Raw genomic sequence first — 20,476 nt, 5'->3', positions numbered from 1 at the left:
TGACGGGATCTGAAGTCTGTCAGATTTGAACCAATGAATGAATTTCTAATCTGTCACCTTAATCACCAGTTAGTAAAAATCACAATTGCTCTGCATCCAGTCCTCAAATAGTCTCCGTACAATAATATTCTGAAAGTGACAATCACCTGTTTTGTTGCTCTGCAGTTTTTGTTCAGGAAGAAGCTCGGCGAAGACATAAAATTAAAAGTTGGCGTCTGATAAATGCTTCCTCCCCGTCGGGGAATTAAACCCCGGACTAAGGCGGGGCAACTCACCACGATAAGAGAGAAAGAAAGAACGAAAGAAAGACAGAGTCAGTTGTCGTTGTCTAACAAAGAGAAGGAAATGTAAAAGGTTCTTTCAAGAGTGGCCCGTGGAAAATGAAACAAACTATCATCAAATAAATAGTTAAAAGAAATGCACTGATACATGAAGCATGTCTAACGCCATCTGGGATGAGTGCACGGTCAATGTAGCAGCTCCTCGTTAGTATAGTGGTGAGTATCCTCGCCTGTCACGCGGGAGACCGGGGTTCAATTCCCCGACGAGGAGATTAAATTTTCGCCGCCTTCGAAAGCTTTTATCTCCAATATTGGATGCGGAATATACAGTGAAAAACTGACTCGGAGTTTCCCACTTTCCCCAATTTAATTTCACTGATTTTCCAGCGGTTTTAAAATCTGCTCTCAGCGTCACTCTTCACCTCGATGTTCGACTGGCTTCTGTGATGGTGGGGATTTCGGGAGGAGGCCGAGATGGATCATCCACTCGGCACTTCTGGCTGAAGACGGTTTCTAAAACTTTGCACTCACGTGCTGGGCTTTACCATCATTGAGGATGGGGATGTTCATAGAGCCTCTTCCCGTTAGTTGTTTAATTATCCACCATCATTCACAAATGGGTGTGGCAGGACTGCAGAGCTTTGATCTGATCCGTTGTTTGTGGGATCGCTAAGCTCTATCTGCAGCATACTGATTGTCAAGTAGGCCTGTGTTACTTTCATGTTATTGGTGTGTGTATGTTTGTGTGTATATGTCTGTGTGTGAGTGTTTATGTAGCTCGCATGTGGGCCTCCATTTTTACAGCTTTTTTATTTTAAACTCTTGGGGGCCGGGATTCCTGGGCCTTCTCCTTCACACCACATGAGAGGAGGCGAGAAGGCCCGAAACAGCAGGTAATTGCCTTTATCGCACAGCTTGTGGGCCCGGAGGAGCAGGAGTGCTTCCCCCTGGCCCAACAAGCCAACCTGCCGTGATTCCACACAGGCGATCGGCCGACCCCCTCCAAATCTCCGACACCCCTGCACGAGCTACGAACCCCATGATCTCCGACCCCCGCGATGACCACCGACCCCCGATGACTGACTCGCCGATGCCCCCGATGACTGACCCACCCATGACCTCATGACCCCCGTGACCCCCCTCCCCGATAAAATCATGCCCAATGGGTTTGATTCCCGTTGTGTTATCTCTCTGTCGGTTTGCTGATAAACGTTTAACTCGCGGCCTGTTCCCGTCAATGATCACAAGTAGTAACAGACAGAGCGGGTCTGACCGCCCCGAGATGTGGAAAAGACATCAGTTCAGGACAAATGCCTCAAATCAAATGGTCTCCCGGCACCGAGAGAGAGAAATTCCAGAGAAAAAGGCAGAAGAGAAAAGAGAAATAAAAACTCAATAAAGACACTATCAATATTTCCCATTCTTGATGCCTGTCTATTTCTTCCCCAACCTTTCTGTGCCGGTTAAAATTTCAGTGTAAATAAATGCGAGAATCGACTCAAAGAACGAGAACAGAGCAACAAAAATCACCGAACACAGAATCAAACCCAGAGACCTTTAGATCTTCAATCTCACGCTCTCCAAACTCAACTATTTCGACTCCACTGGAAATTGGACTTTGTGACATCACCTTGGACAAAAATATAAACCGGGTGGAATTTCCCCTCCCGCTCATTCCTCACTCTGGGGGAATGGGTCGCGGTCAGATCCCGGAGCTCAGGTTATGTTAATGTTCAGCTGATGATATCTTAATATTATCTTGTGTTTGGCCTCATTTAATCAGGTTCATGGGCACTTTCTTCCATCATCCCTTCTCCCTGAAAGGAATGTGGTGCAGCGGTTGCCAAATTTAACAGGAAAAATCAATTATCGCCCGCTTTTCACAGGAGAAGAAACTCATCCTGGAGATTCACGCGGAGCAATTTCCCAAATAATGGTCCCGCCCGGGATTGAATCAGAGACCTTTCATGAGTGATGTAAACATGATAACCGCTGCACGAGGGAAACCACTGCTCAATTTAAGGCAGCGTGTGCCTTCTCCGTTAAACAACTTCTGTCCCACACTTAAAGCTCTCATTCCATCTCTTTCTCAAACATTTCACTGATCAAAACTTCACAAGTCACAGAGGAAAAAGACTTAATTTCAACATCATTAAACTCCCGAAGGAGCTGCGGGGACAGACTGAGCGGTGTAACTGAGTACAGAGATACAGAGAGACACCAGCAGAGGGAGGGAGAGAGCGGTGTTACTGAGTACAGAGATACAGAGAGACACCAGCAGAGGGAGGTAGAGAGCGGTGTAACTGGGAACAGAGATACAGAGAGACACCAGCAGAGGGAGGTAGAGAGCGGTGTAACTGAGTACAGAGATACAGAGAGACACCAGCAGAGGGAGGTAGAGTGCGGTGTAACTGAGTACAGAGATACAGAGAGACACCAGCAGAGGGAGGTAGAGTGCGGTGTAACTGAGTACAGAGATACAGAGACACACCATCAGAGGGAGGTAGAGAGCGGTGTAACTGAGTACAGAGATACAGAGAGACACCAGCAGAGGGAGATAGAGAGCGGTGTAACTGAGTACAGAGATACAGACAGACACCAGCAGAGGGAGGTAGAGAGCGGTGTAACTGAGTACAGAGATACAGAGAGACACCAGCAGAGGGAGGTAGAGAGCGGTGTAACTGGGTACAGAGATACAGAGAGACACCAGCAGAGGGAGGTAGAGAGCGGTGTAACTGAGTGAAGAGAGACAGCGAGACACCAGCAGAGTGTCCAGGAAACCAACCTTTTATCTGAAATCTGAGGCGAGATATAAACTGCACAGAGTAGAGGAAGCATTACTGTGTATCTAACCCGTGTTGTACCTGCCCTGGGAGTGTTTGATTTGACAGTGTGGAGGGAGCTTCATTCTGCATATAACCCGTGCTGTACCTGTCCTGGGAGTGTTTGATGGGGCAGTTCAGATGGAACTTTAATCAGTCTCTCCACATAACTGAAGTCCCTCATCCCTGATACCATTCTAATAAATCTCCTCTGCACCCTCTCTAAGGCCTTGACATCCTTCTTCATGTTTCGTGCCCAGAATTAAACACAATACTCCAGCTGAGGCCTCACCAGTGTTTTATAAAGGTTTTGTATCAATTCCTTGCTTTTGTATTCAATGCCTCAATTAATAAAGCAAAGGGCCCCATTTGCTTTTTTAACTGCCTTCTCAACTTGTCCTGCCACCTTCAAAGATTTGTGTAACTACACCCCCAGGTCTCTCTATTCCTGCACTCCCTTTAAAATTGTGCCATTTCGTTGAAATTGCCTCTCCTCATTCTTCCTACCAAAATGTATCAATTCACAATTCTCTGCATTAAATTTCATCTGCCCATTTCACCAGTCTGTCTCTGTCCTCCTGAAGTCTGTTACCATCCTCAACATTGTTTATTACATTTCTGAGTTTCGTGTCATCTGCAAACTTTGAAATTATACCCTGTACTCCCAAGTCCCGGTCATTAATATATATCAAAAAGAGCAGTGGTCCTAATACCGAGCCCTGGGGGACACCACTGTATACTTGCCTCCAGTCTGAAAAACAACCGTTCACCACTACTCTCTGTTTTCTGCTCCTTAGCCAATTTTGTATCCATGCTGCCATTGTCCGTTTAATCCCATGGGCTTCAATTTTGCTAACAAGTCTATTGTGTGATACTTTATCCTCCCTTAATCTCTCCCTGCATAGAAACTCCCCGACCCATATTCATGGCCACCCCCTCGACCTTGCCATCTCACGTGGTCTCTCTTCTCCTGATCGTGTCAATCATGGATAAGGCCATCTCTGATCACTTCCTTGTAACCCTCTCCACCCACATGGAATCAGAGAATCATAGAAAGGTCACAGCATGGAAGGAGGCCATTTGGCACATCGAGTCCTTACCGGCTCCATGCAAGATCAATCCAGCTGGTCCCCCTCCCCCAATGCACATCATAGAATGAAATCAGGAATCCCACGCCACTTTCTATGAGCGGTATCAGGCTGCGGTTATGGTGCAGACCGGGACCCAGGGCTGAGGCTGTGGTCATCAGTTACTCTGGGAGTGGCACAGTCGGGTTCATGACTAGCCGGGGGTGAGAGTAACACCAGAGAGTCAGGCTGGTGTTCAGAAGGGTGTGGGTTCCAGCTCCAGTTCCAGGACTGGGACACATGATCCAGACTGACTGTGTCGTGCTGAGAGGGAGCTGCATCGTGAGAGGTGCTGTCCTTTGAATGAGGTGTTTAATGGGGGTCCCTTCTTTCTGCTCCGAGGTGTAAAAGATCCCGTGGCAATTTGTGAAGAGCAGGGAGTTCTCCCGGTGTCCTGGCCAACATTCTTCCCTCGACCATCAGCACCCAACAAACAGGAGATCGGCTCAATATCTCATCACTGTTTGTGGGATCTTGCTGTACACAACTTGTCTGCTACCTTCTCTTAAAAACGATAGTGACTGATCTTCGAGAGAAGTGCGTTGGGATGTCCTGAGGATGTGAAAGGTGCTATACAAATGCAAGTTCCTTGTTTCTCACAGGGGGCCGTGTCTCGTTCCTCGTCTCATTGAGACTCTCAGTTAATTGGTCCGTTCTCTGCGCAGATGGGGCCCGACTCACTGAGTGTTTCCAGATTGTTCTGTGTGTGTTTCACTCAGACTCGGGTTTTACAGTAAATAATAAAAGGACTGTAGTCAAACACTTGGCCATGAGCTGCTGCCCAACCTGTCGTGACATTGTTGCTTGCTTCCCTTCAGTTTTTGGTGCACTGTCGCCTGAAGAGCCGTGGTTTGCCTCATTTCTCAGTGTGATTGTGGGACTGACACAGAAGTGAGAGAGAAAGCAGCAGCCACAGCCTGGACTGCAGGCAAATTGGGAGGCTGAAACTAAAAGTTCACTATTCCCACACCGGGAATCGAAGCCGTGCCGCCTGGGTGAAAACCAAGAATCCTAACCGCTAGACCACATGGGAACTGAAACAAAACACCAGCAGGAAGGGCACTGAGACTACAACCGGAAAGTTAACGGACGATTCAAAGGAGGTATTCACAATTATGAAAGGTTTTGACAGAGTGTGTAAAGAGAAATTGTTTCCAGTGATGGAATGGTTAATAACCAGAGGACACAGATTTCAGATAAATTGAAAGAAATCATTGGGGGATTTGGAGAGATTTTTTTACACAGCGAGTTGTTATGATCGGGAATGCACTGCCTGAAAGGGAGGTGGAAGCAGGTTCAATAGTAACTTTCAAAAGGGAATTGGATAAATAGTTGACGTGTAATAAATTGCAGGGCTGTGGGGAAAGAGCCGGGGAGTGGGACTAACCCACTTCCTTCTGTGTTCATCCCTGGAAAAAACCCTCCCCCAGGTCACTTACAACGGCACTTTCAAATTCCCAACTCTCTGGACTTTGTCCCTCCATTCACCACGACATTTCTGCAGCTACTGATTTGCTCAATCACACCCTCACCTCCACCTTTGACGCACTTGTACCCATTAAAACCATCACTCTCCCTCACCCTGGTCAATCCCCCTGGGTCTGCCCTCATTTCTGCTTCCTTAAGTCCAAGGGACACAGCTTTGAAAGTTTATGGTGGACAACTGCTTTGGCCATTCATCGCCAGATCTGGCTGGACCACATAAAGCACTATCGGGTCCTGTCTCCTCTGACAAAACTGCTCACTATTCCAGGATCATCCTGGAATGTAAAGATAACTCCCGACTTCTCTTCTCCACTACAAACCGTCTTCTTAAACCCCTCTCCCATCATTCCTTCATCCTCACCTCCAACAAAAAGTGCAATGAGCTCATGGACTTCTTTGTCACTAAGTTTGAGACCATCCATTCAGCTGCCTCTGCCGCTCCCCTCCCTTCCCCGAGCTCACCAAGTTTCTCTCCTATCTCCCCTCATGCCCTCTCTGAGCTCATCTTGACAATGAGACCCACCTCCTGCTCCCTCGACCCTATTCCCAACAATCTGCTGACCACACAACCTCCCTTCCTGGCCCCATGTTAGCTGACATTGTTAATGGTCTCCTCTCCTCAGGTACTGTCCCCCTCCCCATCAAATCTGCCGTCATCACCCTCCTTCTCAAAAGACCCACCCTTGACCCCTGTGTCCTTGTAAACTACCACCCCATCTCCCACCTCCCTTTCCTCTCCAAAGTGTTGTCACCTCCCAAATCCATGTCCATCTTTCCCACAACACCATGTTTGAATCCCTCCAATCAGGTTTCCACTCCTGCCACAGTACTGAAACGGCCCTTGTCAAAGTCACAAATGACATCCTCTGTGACTGTGTAGAGGGAGATTTAATCTTGATCTAACACTTGATGCACCTGCCCCCGGAATGTTTGATGACACAGTGTAGAGGGAGCTTTACTCTGCCATGTACTGTACAGTATCAGTCTGCGATGGAGCAGAGCCCTGCTCTTTAATAGAAATTATTCTTTCGATCAGCCACGGAGCCCCAAAAGCAGCCTCCAAGACCCAAAGTCTGATTTCCATCCCACAGTTCCAGCAGTTTGCGAGGGCTGGGCCAGGTTAGCAGCAGCTCTCTGTTCCTGGTCTGGAGCTGAGGTGTTGTGTATTGTCCCTGACACAGGGACCAGACGGTGAGCTGCTGGCTCCTATTGTTCTGGGATCATTCCCTGCTGCTCTGTTCTCACCTCTTCACTGGGTCTCAGATTATTACCAGCCATCTTCCTGATCAATAAACAATCGGCAGTCTGACCGCGGAGATTTGAAATGTGTGAAACATTTCATGTGTCTCATCCCTGTCCCTGGACACAAATAAATAGGCCGTCATGAAATGTTCACAGTCCGTTTCTTCAGCCTTCTCCTTCTTAGAAGAATCTTTTAAACTCCTTGCTAAAGTGACCATTGATCATAATGTCTTGTTTTGCGGTATGTTCAAGATTGTTCCAGGTCAGCATTGTAATAATTCGGGGTAGTTGAAAAGTGGGATCATTATATTAAATCTCGATATTTATCACAGCCCCGCCCCCCAAACATTCAAACCACCGTTCAGGAGGAGAACCCCTCTGCTCGCTGACCTACATTGGCTCCCAGTCCACCAACATCTCAAATTTTAAATTATCATCTTCGTGTTCAAATCTCTCCATGACCTCGCCCCTCCCGATCTCTGTCACCTCCTCCACCCCTACAACCCTCCGAGATCTCTGAGCTCCTCCAATTCAGGCCTCTTGCGCATCCACGATTTTCATCGCTCCACCATTGGCGGCCGTGCCTTCAACCGACTGGGCCCAAAGCTCTGGATTTCCCTCCCGAAACCTCCCCGCCTCTCTACCTCTCTCTCCTCCCTTAAGACACTTAAAACCTACCTCACCTGTCCCAATATCTCCTTATGTGGCTCCGTGTCACATTTTGTTTGATAATCGCTCCTGTGATGCGCCTTGGGACGTTTTACTCCGTTAAAGGCGCGATATAAATGCAAGTTGTTGTTGTTGTTGGGGTGGAGAAAGGGTTTTCTTTCTTTTTATGACTCTTTTCTATCTCTCTATTTCTTTCCTTTCTCGGATTCTGTTTTCCGGGTCTGTTTACTGACACACATTACAATCTGTGTCACTCGGTGTCTAACAATGTGAGGCAATGTGTTTTATTCCCGCTGTGTTATCTCTCTGGCGGTTTGCTGATAAATGTTTAACTCGCGGCCTGTTCCCGTTAATGGTCACTAGCAAGAACAGACAGACAGAGCGTGTCTGACCGCCCTGAGATGTGGAAAAGGCATCAGTTTAGGACAAATGCATCAAATCAAATGTTCATCGGGCACCGAGAGAGACAAAAACCAGAGAGAAAGGCAGAAGGAAATAAAGAAATAAAAGCTAAATACAGACATCCTTGATGTCTCTCTATTCCATCCCCAACCGTTCAGTGTCGGGTAAAAATGTCAGTGCAAATAAATGTTTGAGAATCGGCCCAAAGAAGAAACAAAATAACCCAAAACTGCCGAAACCCGGGACCTTTAGATCTTCAGTCTAACGCTCTCATAACTGAGCTATTTCGGCCCCACTGTAAGCAGTACTTTTGCGTCATCCTCTTGGAATAAAATCTAACCCCGGGTGGAATTGCCCCTCCCGCTCATTCCTCACTTCGGGAGAATGAGACCGACCATCAAGGAGAGATTTTCTGATCCTGTCGTTGAATCTCATTTATATTAAACATTCCTTGAACTCTCTGCCGGGGGGATTCAGAGCTGGGGTTCACCATGAACCAGCTTCCCCTCAATTCCCAGCTTTATCAGTGAATCGAACAACAAACGCTCGACAGAGCTCAGGTTATATTAATAATAAAAACAGAAAATGCGGGAAACACTCAGCAGGTCAGGCAGCATCTGTGGAGAGAGAAACATCCTTTCAGGTCGATGACCTTTCATCAGAACTCTCTCCACAGATGCTGCCTGACCTGCTGAGTATTTCCAGCATTTTCTGTTTTTACTTCAGATTTCCAGCATCTGCAGTATTTTGCTTTTGTTTTACAGCTTGTATTAATGTTCTGCTGATGATATCTTAATATTATCTTGTTTTTGGGCGACTTTAATCAGGTTCATGGACAAATTCTTTCATCACCCCTTCTCCCACATCGCTTCTCTCTCTCATTCATTCTTTTCTCCTTTCAATCCAGAAGAGGGCGGGAATCAGAGCTCACCCCCCGAACCCTCCGCACACAGACCCCCGTCTACCACTCCGTGTGATCCAAGAGACAATTCAATACATTACACTCTGTATAAACACAGAAAGCTGACACACCAGGGGAGATCGCACGGTGTTGGACACGGAGTGCAATAAACTGAAGTGTTTATAAAAAGTTACAGATCACAACACGTGTCTCTGTCTCTCTCCGCCCTCCCCGCCTGCACTGATTGAGCTGATCTCAACTGGTGTGGTACTGAGACCCACACAGAGCAGGATGGGCACATGTTCAATCTCCAGCCTGTACTGAGTGAGCTGATCTCACGAAGTGTGCGACTGAGACACGGAGCAAGAAAAGCCGAGGCTCAGTCCAGGGCCTGTGCCGAGTGAGCTGACTCAATGTGTTCCTGGTAATTTTCATCAACATCTTTGAATGTGGCAGCACAAGTTGGTGAAGCCGTTAAAACAGCATCCGGTTCCTTGGCTTAATAATAGAGAAATAGAGTACAAAAGCAAGGAAGTTATGTTAAACGTTTATAAATCATTGTTCAGGCCTCATCTGAAGTATCGTGTCCAATTCTGGGCACTATAATTTATTAAGGAGGTCAAGGTCTTGGAGAGGATGGAGAGGAGATTTCCCAGAATTATACCAGGGATGGGGTTTAGTTGTGTGGAGAGACTCGAGAACCTGGGATTGTTCTGCTTCGAGCAATGAAGGTTAAGGGTAGAAGTAATCCACGTGTTCAAAATTAAGAGGGGTTTTGATCGAGTAAATAAGGAGAAACTTCACCCACTGGCGGGAGGGTCGGCAACCAACGGACGCAGATTTAAGATAATTAGCAAAAGAACCAGAAGGGAAATAAGGAGATATTTTTTTACACAGCGAATTGTTATGATCTGGAACGCACTGCCTGAAAGGATGGTGGAGCTCGATTCAATCGTAACTTTAAAAGGAGAATTGGATAAATACTTGAGTATCTCCCCACAGATACTACCTGACCTGCTGAGTGTTACCAGCAGTTTCTGGGTTCATTTTTGTGCTTTCACTATAGCAGTTTTCCTGACAACCTGCAACTTGCCTCAAGGGCGCAGCTGCAAGCACAACTTTCTTGTGCTCTTCTCACACACAAGATCGCACTTTACTTTCCGACACACGCGCTTTAAAATCTGCGTTTTCCGCACACAGCGTCCTGCGCCACGAGAATTTGAAAGACCTTTCGCTCATGGCCTGTAATCGCTCCTTTTTCCCCACAGGCGCTCTTTACATTTATCCTCTACTCGATTCAATCGCATGTTTCAACAGAACTATTAAGATCAAGGCGGAACACTTCCGATCTTACTGCACCGCCCCAACTTGCCAAATGTGAACCTTTCAACCTCCATTCACAGCTCTGTCGCGCTGCCCGTCGCTCACGCAACTCAACTGCTGAGAGAAAAGAGCCAACAAGCATCAAAACAAAAACCAGTTCTTCAGTTACCATCCCCTGGATCACAAGATTCCCCAAGTAAATTTCGTGAACATTCGGGCGGCTGTCTTTCCAGAGACCAGCCCTGCTTTTTTTGTGTTTGTCTGTCGAGCGGTCACGCAGATCGAAATGTATCGACTGGTTTCAAGGCACAGATGAACATTGGTGCGAATGGGACATGTGCCCAATCGAAACAGCGGTCGGAGCAGAACAAACTTATAAGGCGTGAGATCGTGAAAGTGAATGTTAGAGTCGGCAATGGAGCAGGAAAGTGTCCATGAAATGGAAGGAGGAAAGTAAAGGCGGCCTATTGATTGTGGAAGGATGAAAAAGCTGGGAGAAGAGGCGGGTTTGAACTGTGGAACATCAAGTACAGGCATGTGAGAGTGCTGGGATTTGATGGAATAAATAGGTTTTCGCCAACAAAATTTTTTTTTTCACGTATTAAGGATTGATCGATTGTTGCATTTTATTTGCAAGCGTGGGAGAGAATAAAAGGAGCAGCGCACACTATGCCGTGACTCGGATTCGAACCGAGGTTGCTGCGGCCACAACGCAGAGTACTAACCACGATACGATCACGGCGCCACATGTCAGTGGTTAGCGATCTGCCCGAACTATTTAAATAGCGCCTTTAAGGTAGCAAAACGTCCCAAGGCGCTTCACATGAGCTTTTTGAAACAATATTTGACCCCGAGCCGCAGAAGGAGATATTAGAAGCAAAATACTGCAGATGCTGGAAAGCTGAAATAAAAACAGAAAATGCTGTAAATAATCAGCAAGTCAGGCAGCGTCTGTGGAGAGAGAAACAGAGTTAACGTTTCAGGTCGATGACGCTTCGTCAGAACTGGAAAAGGTTGAAGATTAAACAGTTTTTAAGCAAGCAGAGAGCGTTTAAGGAGCATCTTAAGGGAGGTGAGAGAGGTCGAGAGGCGGGAGGTTTCGGGAGGGAAATCCAGAGCTTTGGACCCAGTCGGTTGAAGGCACGGCCGCCAATGGTGGAGCGATGAAAATCGTGGATGCGCAAGAGGCCTGAATTGGAGGAGCTCAGAGATCTCGGAGGGTTGTCGGGGTGGAGGAGGTTACAGAGATCGGGAGGGGCGAGGTCATGGAGGGATTTGAACACGAGGATGAGAATTTAAAATTTGAGATGTTGGTGGACTGGGAACCAATGTAGGTCAGCGAGCAGAGGGGTTCTCCTCCTGAACGGTGGTTTGAATATTTGGAGGGGGAGGTGAAAAGTCTCTCGATTTGATATAATGATCCCACTTTTCAACTCGGTTGGAGATGGGGGCAGTAGTTTGCAAGGACCGAGAGGTCAAGGGTGAGTTTTTTGAGGAGGGTGCGATGACGCCAGATTTGAAGGGGAGGGGGACAGTACCTGAGGAGAGGGAACCGTTAACAATATCGGGCTAACATGGTGGCCAGGAAGGGAAGTTTGGTGGTCAGTAGTTTGGTGTGAATAGGGTCGAAGGAGTAGGGGGTGGGTCTCATGGTCAAGATGAGCTCAGAGAGGGCAAGAGGGGAGATAGGAGAGAAACTAGAGAAAGATGTAAGTTCAGGGCTGGGGCAGGGGGAACCTGAGGGGAAGTTTAGCTTGTGGGCTGGGGGAAGGGAGAGAAACGGAAGAGGCAGCTGAACGGATGGTCCCAGTCTTAGTGACAAAGAAGTCCATGAGCTCCTCGCACTTGTTGTTGGAGGTGAGGGTGGAGGGAGGAGGGGAGAGGGGTTTAAGAAGATGGTTCATAGTGAAGAGAAGCCGGGGTTATCTTTACATTCCAGGATGATCCTGGAATAGTGAGCAGTTTTGGCAGAGAGCAGGACCTGATGGTGCTTTAAGTGTTACCGCCAGATCTGGCGATGAAAGGCTGAACCAGTTGTCTGCCAGAAACGTTCAAGTCTGCGACCTTGGACTTAAAGGATGGGAGATGAGGCTGCACATCACATCCCTTAAACATTGTTACCCGTTTCTGTCTGAAACTGGTGAGTGTGCAAATAGAAAGTAACAGAAAAAAGCATTTTAATCCATCAAACTTAATTCTGATCATTATTATAGCATGAAACCTGAACAGCCCATCCCTCAAACACTGATATAAAACCAGTCCCAGGACCCTGAGCCACTGTGAAAATGCTGTGATCCCGACCTGATTCGAACTCGCAGCTTTCTGATCGGGAATCAGACGCTGTCAGTTGCGACAGGAGGTGGATCTGGATCCAGTGGAGGGAGATTGGTACCGACCGCCGCCGGGACTCTCGGAGGGCGAGAGGCGGAAGCAGCAGCAGCCAGACCGCCTCAACAACAGCTCAGGATCCCCGCTCTCTCATCCAGCCGCTGCCGGCGGAGAGCTGCCGGTCCCGGCCTGAGCCGTGTCTGGGAGCCGCCTGCCGGTCTCTCTTTACTGAACGGGACCGATCCAGGTGCAGCTCACACACAGGCCCAGGAATCCCACTCCGGACAGATTCACTTCTTTAAACCTTGTTTAGATTCAGTGAATTGGGATTTAATTCAATCCTCATCTGCCCTCCGCTCTGTCAGTTCAGGACTTTATTTAAACCGATACTTGGAGCTCTGTTTTACAGGGTGTCGGCTGTTTAAGTATTTCTCAGTCCCACTACTCCCATTAATAACACTTTTTGCTGCTAACTGCTGCTTGATACAAAGTGCCCAGGAATTGGGGAATTTCTCCCGGGGACCGGGGAACTGACTCGGATTCGGCTCAACCCTCAAATCCACAAAGTTTTTGTCACTGCTGCTGTACAGGATTAAAGGAAGGGACCGAACCAGAAGTGGTTTTAAATTATTACTGACAAATCAGAGTAAAAGGCAAAGGATACAGTCTGCTTATCTACAGGGCTGAGTCCCCGCCCGCGTCACCGTCTGTCTGTCTGTCTCCCGGTTTATCCGTCTGATTGAGTCGCTGCTTTATTCTCTGGCTCTTTGTTTGCTGACTGCAGGCCTCCCGACCCGACTGACTGACTAACTACCGGACCGTGTGTCGGAATGAATGACTGGGTCTGAGTGTCTGCCTATTTATGGACCTGAATGGCCACATTTCTCAGTTCCTGCCTTCGCTCTGTGTCACGGGCCTGTCGCTGTCTCTCAGGATGACAACACACCCACACCCTTCACACACCGCCTTTGACGACTGAACGCAGGTTTGCTCAGTCTGTCCCCGCAGCTCCTTCGGGAGTTTAATGATTTTGGAATGAAGACTTTTTCCTGTGTGACTTGTGAAGTTTTGATCAGTGAAATGTTTGTGAATGGGAAGGATTGAAGCTTTTGGTGTGGGACAGGAGTGATGTTGTTTAATGGAGAAGTCACACAATTGAATTAACATGAGCAGCGGTTTCCATCGTGTTGCGGTTATCGCGTTTTCCTCACACGCGAAAGGTTCCCAGGTGGGAATATTATTTGGGAATTTGCTCTTGTGAAAAGTGGGAGATAATTGGCTTTTCCTGTTGAATTTAACAACGGCTGCACCACATTCCTGGTGTCGTAAACACTGAACATTTTAACCAGACTCTTAAAATAGAGTCTTTAAAATGAGAACGGATGAAAATTCATCAAATGCAAAACACAATAACTTCCCCACGTGTCACTCGGTAACCATGTTAGTATTTCCGTCAGTCAGTCTGCAGAAAGTTATCGCTTCATTCATGGCGATTACAACAATCATTCATCTTTCACAGAGTTTCATGTGTTCATTTATTAAAGTTCATAATTGTTTTGTGAAAATTATTTCCCTGACCAGGAATCGAACCCACACCGCGGCGGTGAGAGCCCCGAATCCAAACCACCAGATGCCGCGCAGTGGGTCGAGTGACGTATCGGCACAGTGAATGCAAAGAACAAATTAAAAAGTAGAAGCAGAAAATGTTGCGAACTCTCAGCAGGTCAGACAGCCTCTGTGGAGAGAGAAACAGAGGGAATGTTTCAGGTCGGTGACCTTTCATCAGAACTCGCTCCACAGATGCTGCCTGACCGGCTGAGTGTATCCAGCATTTTCTGTTTATATTTCAGATTTCCAGCATCCGCAGCACTTTGCTTTTGAAATTAAAAAGTAGCCCAAGTTGATGAAAGTTGCACCAGTGAAAATCCTGGGTGGAGATTTAGAGGATGCGACAGTGGGAAGGGCTGGACTGCGATTCGAACAGTCCTCCAAGCAAATTTCGGGGAAGTCATCGAAATTTAAAAGAGGACTTGGAACGGGAATAGAACGACAGGCTCACGTGACAGGGCATTGGTATTCGGAATGTCCAAAATGCAGTCCCCACTGCTCTGATGACCTGAATCAGACAAATAGTAATTCACAACACAGGACAAATCCATTTGATTTGAGTTTTGGAAACCCATTCACGACAGCAGCTGTCTCCCATCAGTTTACTTTTCCAAACTAAAGGGTATGAAGCTTGCACGAGTGATGATCTGTGCTGTATTATTTCTGAGCAGCAGACCCACCTTGCCCCATCAATGCCTATTTGTTGGAAGGCGCAGTCCCCATTGGTCGAGGGGATCGGTTTCTCGAGCTGTGATTCACCATCCTCTATTTCAGGAATATTCCGGTTTGCTGAAAATGAGATGAGATGAAACGAGCAGGTCCAACTATCCGGTCTGCAACACTACACGGCATCCACAAAGTTGTCTCTTGCACTTCCAGTGAAGCGGGGGGCAGTTTTCACCCTTAAAGCAGCAAGTTAGGTGGCGCAGTAAATAGTGTGGATGGGAGCAGGAAGTAGCGAAGGGACATTGATGATTAAACGAGAGGGTAAAACTGTGGCAGATGGAGTTCAATGTGGGGAAGTGAGATATAATCCACTTAGAACATTAAAAATATAAATCAGAGTATTTTCTAAATGACGAGAAACTAGGAACTATGGAGGAGCAGAGCGGTTCAGGGGTCCATCTCCAGAAATCACTAAAAACTAGCGGGCAGGTACAAAAAATAATTAATGGAATGTGAGCCTTCATCTGAAGGGGCTGGAATACAAATGGTGGAAGTTATGATACAGATGCATAAAGCCCTGGTGAGACCACATCTGGAGAACTGCGTTCAGTTCTGGGCACCGTACCCCAGGAGGGACATATTGGCCTTGACTGGGGTGTAGAACAGATTCACCAGAATAATATCGGGGCTAAAAGGGTTAAATTATGAGGACAGGTCTTGTCGGCGAGACTTTTATTCCCTTGAGTTTAGGAGATTAAGTGGTGATCTAATTGAGATGTTTCAGAAGATAGGGGGGAGGGAAATGTCAGAAGACGGTTTGTAGTGAAGAAGAGAAGCCGGGGGTTATCTTTACATCATCCTGGAATAGTGAGCAGTTTTGTCAGAGGAGAGCAGGACCCGATAGTGCTTTATGTGGTCCAGCCAGATCTGGTGATGAATGGTTAACCAGTTGTCCACCATAAATGATCAAGTCTGCGTCCCTTGGGCTCACAGGAGTGGAAATGAGGGCAGCACCAAGAGGATCGACCAGGGTTAGGGGGAGTAATGGTTTTAATGGGTACAAGGGCATCAAAGGTGGAGGTGAGGGTGTGATTGAGCAAATCAGTAGCTGCAGAAATGTCGTGGTGAATGGAGGGACAAAGGCTGGACAGTTGGGAATTTGAAAGTGCCGTTGTAAGTGACCTGGGGGTAGAGTTTTTTCCAGGGATGAACACGGAAGGAGGTGGGTTAGTCCCACTCCCCGGCTCTTTCCCCACAGCCCTGTGAATTTTTTCACGTCAAGTATTTATCCAATTCCCTTTTGAAAGTTACTATTGAACCTGCTTCCACCTCCCTTTCAGGCAGTGCATTCCCGATCACAAAAACTCGCAACCTAAAAAAATCTCTCCTCATTCCCCCGCCCGTGGCTTTTTTGCCCATTGATCTTAAATCTGTGTCCTCTGGTTATTAACCCTCCCATCACTGGAAACAGTTTCTCCTCATTTACTGTATCAAAACCTGTCATAATCGTGAACCTCCATTAAACCTTCTGGGTGTAATCTCAGTGCCCTTCCTGGTGCTTTTTCCTTCCGTTCCCATGTGGTCTAGCGGTGAGGATTTCTGGTTTTCGTCCAAGCGGCCCAGGTTCGATTCCTGGTGTGGAAATAAGAGCTTTTTAGTCCCAGCCTCCCAATTTGCCTGCAGTCCGGGCTGTGGCTGCTGCTTCCTCCCTCGCTTCTGTGTCAGTCCCTCAATCACACTGAGAAGTGAGAAGGACCACAGCTCTTCAAGGGACAGTGCACGAAAAACCCAGTCCCACAAGCTGAAGGGAAGCAAGCAACAATGTCCCGACAGGTCACTCAGCAGCTCACGGCCAAGTGTTTGACGACAATCATTTTATTATTTACTGTAAAACCCGAGTCTCAGTGAAACACACACAGAACATTCTGGAAACACTCAGCGAGTCAGGCCGAATCTGTGGAGAGAACAGACCAATTAACTGAGAGTCTCAATGAGACAAGGAACAAGACACGGCTCTTCACAAATTGCCATGGGATCTTATACTCTTCGGAGCAGAAAGCAGGGACCCCCATGAAACACCTCATTCAAAGGACAGCACCTCTCACCTTTCTATGATTCTATGATTCCATGTGGGTGGAGAGGGACACAAGGAAGTGATCAGAGATGGCCTTATCCATGATTGACACGATCGGGAGTCGAGAGGCCACGTGAGATGGCAAGGTCGAGGGGATGGCCATGAATATGGGTCGGGGAGTTTCTATGCAGGGATATATTAAGGGAGGATAAAGTATCACACAATAGACTTGTTGGCAAAATTGAAGCCCATGGGATTAAATGGACAATGGCAGCTTGGATAGAAAATTGGCTCAGGGGCAGAAAACAGAGAGTAGTGGTGAACGGTTGTTTTTCAGACTGGAGGCAAGTATACAGTGGTGTCCCTCAGGTCTCGGTATTAGGACCACTGCTCTTTTTGATATATATTAATGACTGGGACTTGGGTGTACAGGGTATAATTTCAAAGTTTGCAGATGACACGAAACTCAGAAATGTAATAAACAATGTTGAGGATAGTAACAGACTTCAGGAAGACATAGACAGACTGGTGAAATGGGCAGAAACATGGCAGATGAAATTTAATACACAGAATTGTGAAGTGATACATTTTGGTAGGAAGATTGAGGAGAGGCAATATAAACTAAATGGAACAATTTTAAATGGAGTGGGGGAATAGAGAGACCTGGGGGTGCAGTTACACAAATCTTTGAAGGTGGCAGGACAAGTTGAGAAGGCTGTTAAGAAAGCAATTGGGGCCCTTGGCTTTATTAATTGAGGCATTGAATACAAAGGCAAGGAATTGATACTAAACCTTGATAAAACACTGGTTAGGCCTCAGATGAAGTATTGTGTTCAATTCTGGACACCAAACTTTTGGAAGGATGCCAAGGCCTTAGAGAGGGTGCAGAATAGAATTACTAAAATGGTGCCAGGGATAAGGGACTTCAGTAATGTGGAGAGACTGGAGAAACTGGGGCTGTTCTCCTGAGAGCAGAAAACATAAAGGGGAGATTTGATAGAGGTTCAAAATCATGAAGGGCTTTTGTTAGGAATCTTACAACACCAGGTTATAGTCCAACAATTTTATTTTAAAATAAAATTTTTGGACTATAACCTAGTGTTGTAAGATTCCTTACATTTGTCCACCCCAGTCCATCACCGGCATCTCCACATCATGGCTTTTATTAGAGCAAAGAAAGAGAAACTTTCCAGTTGCAGAAGGGCAGTTACAACACGGGTTAGACAGAGAGCAAAGCTCCCTCTACACTGTGACATCAATCACTCCCAGGGAAGGTACAGCACGGGTTATATGCAGATGAAGCTCCCTCTAAACTGTGAAATAAAACACTCCCAGGGCAGGTACAACACGGGTTAGATACACAGTAATGCTTCCTCTACACTGTGCAATTTAGATCTCGCCTCAGATTTCAGATAAAAGGTTGGTTTCCTGGACACTCTGCTGGTGTCTCTCTGTCTCTCTGAACTCAGTTACACCGCTCTCTACCTCCCTCTGCTGGTGTCTCTCTGTATCTCTGTACTCAGTTACACCGCTCTCTACCTCCCTCTGCTGGTGTCTCTCTGTATCTCTGTACTCAGTTACACGGCTCTCTACCTCCCTCTGCTGGTGTCTCTCTGTATCGCTGCACTCAGTTGAACCGCTCACGATCTCCATCTTTATTTCTTTTCTTTTTTTTCTAAAGACACTTATGAAATAGGACAATGGAAGTGATTGAATGAATGGAGGATCCTAAAGACATTGAGTTTTTTTTCTGAAAGACATCCAATCGTATCACAACCGCGACTCATTGAATTGGAATCAGGTGGCTGCAGGTTGTGTATAAAAGGTGCTGGTTGGTGGATAAAGTCATAGTTGAGTTGTTTGGTATCATGGGGGATTTTGTAGTGGGAGGTTAATCACTGTGACACTGACAACGAGCAGAGCAGAGCAGAGCACAGTCAGCCAGCCAGCCTGAGGAGAGGAGAGGAGAGGAGAGGAGAAGGAGACGAGAGGAACCATCGACAGGGAAGGAGGGAGAAGGAGAACACCATCACCAGCACCGTCAACATCAGCCGTGAGGGGTGTGCTGCTGTCGGTTTTGGCCATCAACACAGAGGGAGGAAGAGGAGGTCGGCGCCGTGTGGAGGTAGGGGGAGGAAGAAGACTATAAAAGGACAGGGGGTATCCCCCCAAGTGTCTGGCCCGGGACAGCTGGAGCTGCCTGGGTGAAGTTACTTTTCTTTTGTTTCCATCCTTGGATGACTGAGCCGAGGCAGCTCCAGCTGTCCAGGGGAAGACATCTCCTCCCCACTGCCCACCGGAAGAAAGAAGGTGCAACCCTGCCCCTCTTCAACCGACTTCCTCAGCGGCCCAGCCCTGCGGACTCCCTCCTTTCCCTTTTTTTTCTGCCATCCCTCCCTCTCTCGTTCTCTCGCTCTCTTGAGCACGATCTTCAACAAAAAAAAAATCGGACAAAGGAGCCCCTCTCCCAACCGAGTACTGGGATACGGGGGAGAGGCGGTTCTCTCGCCCGGACACGCCCTGGCGTACCATCCTGCCGTCCGGCGGAGACGGGGGTCCCCAGTGGGGGGCTCTCTACTCAGGGATCCTCCCGTGTTCCATCGGGGATCTGGGGTGGAGAGTGTTGCACGGAGCAGTGGCGTGCAACAGGCGTTTACGCCATTTCACGGACACCCAGGCCGCTTGTGATTTCTGCGGCCTGGAGGCGTCCGTGTTTCATTTGTTCACGGGGTGTGGGAGACTGCAGCCCCTGTTTGATTATTTGAAGGGGCTGCTCCTCAAGTTCTGGCTGCATTTCAGTCCCACGCTCCTGATCTTCGGCCGCCCGGTGAGGAGGGGGGCGGGCAGGTCGGTGGACGTTCTCGTGGGCCTGCTCCTGGGTCTGTCCAAGGTGGCCATCCACAGGTCTAGGATGATCGTGGTCTGTGGGGGCGGTCGCTCGGCCTGTCTGCCTCTCTTCCGCGGAATGCTCCGTGCCCGGGTGGCCCTGGAGATGGAGCACGCGGTGTCTGCCGGTACGCTCGAGGCTTTCCGCGACCGGTGGGCACCACAGGGGCTGGAGTGTATCCTGGACGAGGAGAATAAAATTTTAATTTGAACACTTGGTTTTGGTTTGTTTGGTTTTAGTATTTAAGCACACCCCACACCCCCCTTCTTATAAAAGGGGGGCCTAACAAAATAAAAAAAAATAAAAAAGGAAAAAAAAAAAATCTGAAAGTGAAAAAAAAGAAAAAAAAAAATCTGAAAGTTTCTCTTTGTTTCAATCTCTTGGAATCATAACTTTGAATTATTTGATAATTTGATATTTTCACTGAAGTGGCTTTTCATAATCTGGTCAAGTTTATTACTTGTTAGTGATTGTGATGTTGAGACAATATTCAAAGCAATCAAGTTGTCTTGAGTGAATTTGCAAACCATCCATTGGTCAGAGAAATGGAAATTCCATCCCATGGATGGTGTGAATCGTCCCCAGTTCTAATATAGAGAATGGGTGTGTCTGAGGATTGGCAGCATGGGGGCATCAACTGGGCAAAGCATTGTGAGATGCA

The 20,476-nt window shown here is 47.4% G+C and overlaps 1 non-coding gene across 1 annotated transcript; it reads left to right on the top strand.

Annotated features, from left to right (window-relative positions):
- Positions 1-480: 480 nt before the first annotated feature.
- trnad-guc (transfer RNA aspartic acid (anticodon GUC)) lies at positions 481-552 on the top strand. Its single transcript has one exon. It is a non-coding gene; the product is annotated as a tRNA-Asp (tRNA).
- The last annotated feature ends 19,924 nt before the right edge of the window (positions 553-20,476 follow it).

Source organism: Heptranchias perlo, chromosome 35, assembly GCF_035084215.1.
Source record: "Heptranchias perlo isolate sHepPer1 chromosome 35, sHepPer1.hap1, whole genome shotgun sequence".
Taxonomy (NCBI): Eukaryota; Metazoa; Chordata; class Chondrichthyes; order Hexanchiformes; family Hexanchidae; genus Heptranchias; species Heptranchias perlo.
The sequence above is the reverse complement of the archived record's forward strand: the minus strand, read 5'-3'. Positions and strand labels throughout refer to the sequence as shown.